Source organism: Phocoena phocoena, chromosome 12 (assembly GCF_963924675.1).
Source record: "Phocoena phocoena chromosome 12, mPhoPho1.1, whole genome shotgun sequence".
Lineage (NCBI taxonomy): Eukaryota > Metazoa > Chordata > Mammalia > Artiodactyla > Phocoenidae > Phocoena > Phocoena phocoena.
The window spans coordinates 60,963,491-60,969,376 of record NC_089230.1 but is presented as its reverse complement, the minus strand read 5'-3'; the positions used below and the strand labels follow the sequence as shown (position 1 = coordinate 60,969,376).

The 5,886-nt window shown below is 35.9% G+C and overlaps 1 non-coding gene across 1 annotated transcript; it reads right to left on the bottom strand.

The window, feature by feature from the left end:
- Positions 1 to 5,381: 5,381 nt before the first annotated feature.
- On the bottom strand, positions 5,382 to 5,489 carry LOC136132380 (U6 spliceosomal RNA). The gene has a single exon (XR_010656459.1). It is a non-coding gene; the product is annotated as a U6 spliceosomal RNA (small nuclear RNA).
- Between the last annotated feature and the right edge of the window lie 397 nt (positions 5,490 to 5,886).

Below are 5,886 nucleotides of genomic sequence, written 5' to 3'. Positions count from 1 at the left end.
ATCCAAAGGGCCCAACACTATCACCAGGATGTTTATAAGTGAAAGAGGGAGGGAGACAAGGACAGGAGAGTCAGAGAAGGAGATGCAATGACAGAAACAGAGGTTAGAGTGATGCAGGGCCATGAACCAAGGAATGTGTGTGGCCTCTAGACGCGGGGAAAGGCAGGAAATGAATTTCTCTCTAGAGTCTCCAGAGATAATGCAGTCCCCACAATCCATTTTAGAACTCTCTCCTTCAGAACTATAAGATAATAAACCTGTATTGTTTTAAGCTGATAACTTCGTGGAAGTTTGTTACAGCAGCAACAGGAAACAAATACACTTCATACTGACGACTATACCGTGGCATACCATATAAAAGCTGTAACAGGCTGAGGCTACTTGTTTGAAATGGAAAGAGTTCCTCCCTCCCGCATAAGGGCTCTCACTCCTCGCCAGTGTGGGATTTAGCCCCCATTCCATCACTTTTTAATGCTCAAATGCTATTCTCACAGGGTCGCCCCAATTCCATTACAGTCCTTAGAACCCCCAGAGTGCTTTTTCATTTCCAATTAGTCAGTCCTATTTGTTCCTGCTTTACAGAATGGCATTAACTCGTTGAAGCTTGCAGATACTACAACCAAACACCATAAGTTTAGTTTGCTTACAAACTGGCCACTGTAGATAAGCAGGCATCCGTGTAACATCCAGGCCATACACACAACCCTCGGCTCATCACCAAGCCTGGCCCACTCCTCCAGTCCTATCTGAAGCAACATTGCTAAGGTCAAGACCCTGCTCTGGTTTCAGATCAGCAGCTGCCTGTCTTGGATGCTGTCATTCTTCATAAGTTTCAAGGGAGAATGGTTCTCTGTGTGGATGCCCTCCACTGCATGACCATGGTCAGCTACAGTACTGTTTTGGGCTCCCAAAGGTATAACACTTCAGCTTTGCTCATGTTTTATCCTTCTTTGGTATAAGAGGGCTAGATAAGGACTAAGTTTGTTATCAGAGGCATGCCTACTTCAGAATCACTGGCCATGTGCAGAGACCAGCCCCTGGTCCCATCCTTTTTCTACCATCTAGTGATGTGAATATCAAGGGCTTCTTTGTTCTTCCCTGTTTCCAAGTCTTGGTCAAGTGTGCTCTGCCCATTTAACAGATTTCAGTAACTTCGAATCTCAGGAGAGTTTAAGGTTTCTGTCCTTTGCCTCTCAGGAGCAATCCAAGCTCCTTATGCAAAGTTGCCAAATTCCTTCCCTGCAAATATCAACATCTATATATCAAATTTTAAAAGAATAATTAAAATTAAATTGGGTTCACTGGCTACCCTGTCACATACACATACATTGTCAGGATAATCTTCAAAGGTGCTTCCTTGACCATTCAAGTCTCCCAAAGATTTTGTTGTAAATCATCTTCACGGTGTTTGCTGGCCCCTCTTCTCTCACTAAGATACAACACAGGCTGTATAGGGCCAGGCCAGAGAACAGGGCTCTAAGACAGATACACAGGCCTTGCCTCCTGTTTCCCTCCATCCCTGTTTTAAATAGTCTCTCTATTGAATGGCTCTCTGTCCTCCTCTCTCTGCTTCTTGTTTTTTGCATCTCTCCTAGCATTCAGTCAAAAGTCCATCTGGCCAAATTCTTGATTATCACTTCTTTGAGTTTTCCTTCATAAAAGTTCTTTGCTTTAAATGTTTAATAAACAGTAGATAATTTATTATAAAACATTGTACATAGAGTATATGACAAATACTTAGAAAATTGTTTATAAATAATGGTTATAATGTAATTTAATATTTTTACTATATGCTCATCTGTATTCCCTGAAGTTTCTAAAATGCATACATATTATTTATAATAAAAAGTCAATTTTTACAAAAGTGCTTAAATGCTCAAACTTCTCTGTCCAGCTAATCGGCATTGACTCAACCATTTACTTGTTACAAAATATTTATTGAGCACTTACTACATGCTGAGTACTTTGCTAAGCACTGAGTTACAACAATGAACATGCAGGAGAAGTCAACTGAGCCAGAATGTCCTATGCATTTTAGGCTTAAGTGAAGCCCACAATAGCAACAGAAGCAACATGATTTAATCAGGAAGCATAATTGTATATAAAACCAGTGTTTAACATCACATGAGGGATAAGTGATCAAACTTTTCTCTGTAGGGATCTTACAAATAAAGTTGGGCAAGATTAAGATTAATAATTGTTAAAAATTATTTAGTGTTCTTAAATGGAATATTCTTTACATGTTTTCTTTGGAATTACCTGTCCATTATTTAATGTTTATGTTCAAGAATTTTAGAACAAACACTTATGTTTATCAAAAATAATATGTGCTAAAATATTTATATCGGGCAAGCCATAACCATGGCATGTATCTACTCTTCAGAACACTCACTGTGGCTATGATGGAGGTTCCACATTATACCTCTTTATGACCTTTTATGTCCATAGCAGTCAAAACACCTGTGAGGAACTTAAAATCTTCATGAGTGATGAGGTCACAAATCAAAATAATGTCCCAATTGAAAATGGAAACAAATTTAATTCATAATGCTCAAAAACTAGGTAGGAGATAGATGTGAGGAGGAACTTTGAATGAATCAAATTAAGTATGGAATGTTCAGAATGTTTAAAATAACTGATAGGTGGAGGAGCAATACATTACTGATAATTAGTTAATAATTATTGTTAATTGGATAAAAATTCTTAAAGCTCCTCTTGTTTTACAGTGGGACTTGATGTTGAGTTCTGATACTTCATCTTACAAAAGTTAAAATTGCAATTAAATATGAGATTTAAATTTTCTTTCAACACTGCAAATGGAATCTAATGAGTTCATAATTTTTCCATCACACTGGAGCTCTCTCTTTCCCAGTATTTTTCAAGGTTAGCAGATAAGGAACATGAATGAGAAAATCTAAGTTTTATTTGGTTATAAAGGTTTATTGACCAACTGGAATCTTAGAAAGTATTTTTCCACTTGGAAAATGACACAACGTATTTTCGAATTTATATTATGCAAGGCAAACTACCATCTTCCATGTTTTGAAGCAGGTAGAGACATAGCAAAGGAAATGTAGAAAGAATGTGAACAACAGATATTATGGTGTATGCCTTATAGGGTGCTTCTAGGACTATTGCTACTACACAGTATTTTTTAAATGCCAGTTAGGTGCTAATTGTGGGCTATGTCATTTAACTCAAAATGTTATGAGATAGGTACCACTTTATTCCCATTCAGATATGAAGAGAGTAAGGCAGAGAGATATTAAGTAGCTTGCTCAGGGTCAGCCAGCTAGTGAATGATGGAGCCCCGAATTTCAGCCCAAACAGTTTGAACCTAGGCTTTTTAGCTGCTACTTGGTACCACTTCTTTCCAAGGACTTATACTCTTCAATGGCCCTGTGGTTTTAGGTCGTGACAAGCCACACGTGGCTTGTCACAAGTGGCTGATGTGATGCCACTGAGACTAACTGATCCTTGAGCCCTCTGACTTTAACCCTCCTTGCACTGGCACCAACAGGTGCAGCTTATCTGAGCACCTAAAGTAATTGTTCGAGATTTTGGCTGTTTGCTGGGAGAATCATTGAAAGGGTAGAATCTTGCCTTGCTTGTTAAAGCACTTTACACATGTGAAAAGACTTGGTGGAAAAAAGGACTCAGTTGGAAAAAGGACAATTTCTGAGTTTGCATGGCATTACATAGACCAGAACAATTTCTGATTTTTTTAAATTCAACATTTAAAAACTGAATTGAGTCAATAATTTTACTTTGCTAAACAAAACACAAATTTATTTGGGGCAATTAATATGAAATTAGAGATTACCTCAAATGTTCATCCTCTGCTTAAATGAATACCATCCACATTTGCCAAGTTTTTTTTTCTTATGTAAACTCATTTTTTTCTAAATATAAGCATTAGTGATTTAACTAACTCTTAAAAAGCACGTCTTTTTCCAGATTATAGAGTCTTATTGTTGTATTAAATGTCTCAGCTTGTAAGCTTTGACCACACAATAAACATAGCACCACATATTAAAATTTAATTAGCCAATTCCATATTCATAATTCACAGTCATCATAGGCAACATCTTACACATTCTGAAACTTTTTAGTTTATAGGGAAATTTTTAAAATGCCCAGTACCTTTTGCAAAACTCAGTTGAACATTTCCCTGCAGTTTTGCATTATTAATTGATAAAAATGAACCACCTCAAGAGAATTGAAAGATAACATATCCTTTATTTTACCTTTAATCTTTCATCAAAAGAATCTACATATTACTTTCATAGCACTTAATTTTATATATGATAAGGTCTATTAAAGAAACATGCACTAAATATTCCAATTTCAGAAAGAAGGGCAAAAAAACGTAAGCTGTGTCTCTGGTTCATTGAATGAAGCGTCAGGCATCTCACGCAGCACAGTGAGCAAATTATTATTTCTGAATTGTACATCAACCCAAATCTCCTAAAAGCTCTTTCTTATACCAGCTGCTAAATGATTAATAGTGTTGCATTGATAATTTTCACAGAAGACACTGCTGAATAAGAGAACAGTGTGTCCAAGAAAATGAGTTTGAGGTTCAGGGAAACAAAACACTTTTTCATAGTTTTAAAAGAAACATAGTATTGAGTTATACAGACTATCAGTTTCTCCCAGTAAATAAGCATGTGGCAACCCCAACTTTCTTCACTAGGACATGGCTTAGGAAGTTTATTTTCAGTACTCGGCATATATATTAATATAAATTAATATAAAATTATATTATATATTGTATATATTTTTTTCAATATTTTATATGCTGCGTATTGAAAAATAGATATTTGTATACACACACATACCTATGTGATCTTGACTATGTATGTTAGACTGATGGTTTTAATACAGATATCGTTAATAAAAATATTTTCTTTTGAAACTTTACTAGTGATTTGCTTTATGGCTTTTAATGTGTCAACTTTCCATCTCTCCTACTCTTAGCAAGACTGTCTGTTTGTGGTTGGAAACCATGGACTTTTAAGGCATAAAAAACTGGACATGAAACAGAGCTTCACCACTTAGTTGGGCGATCCTAAGGAATTTACTTACCTCCTTTTTATTTATTTATTTTTTTTAATTAATTTTTATTAGAGTATAGTTGCTTTACAATGTTGTGTTCGTTTCTGCTGTACAGCAAAATGAATCAGCTACACGTACACATATATACCCTCTTATTTGGATTTCCTTCCCATTTAGGTCACCACAGAGCATTGAGTAGAGTTCCCTGTGCTATACAGTAGGTTCTCATTAGTAATCTATTTCATACATAGTATCAGTCATGTATATATGTCAATCACAATCTCCCAATTCATGCCACCCCCCTTCCCCCTTGGTATCGATACTAAAATATGGAACACTTTCATGAATTTGCATGTCATTCTTGCGCAGGGGCCATGCTAATCTTCTATGTGTTGGTCCAATTTTAGTATATGTGCTGCTGAAGTGAGTACTACTTACCTCCTTTTTAAACTGTGAATGGTCAGCTTCCTAAACTGAGAAATGACAAAAATTATACCAACCTCATTAGATTGAAAGAGGATGAAATCAAGTCTACATGTTTTGCAGTCAGTGATGTAAAATGAAATCACATTTTCTGTAATTCTCCAATTCTAATGGCTCTCTAGCCAACATCTTCTCTAAGAAATTTGCACTTTCAAAAATTTCTTTGGCTCAGATAATACAGAGAATCTCATGTTGTATGTATATTTGCCATTGTAATCCACAACAAACATATTAGCAAATCAAACCTGTTAGAAAATATTTGCACAACATATATCTGATAAAGGACTTTTATCCAAAATATACAAAGGATGTTTAAATCTCAACACTAAGAAAACAAACGCAATT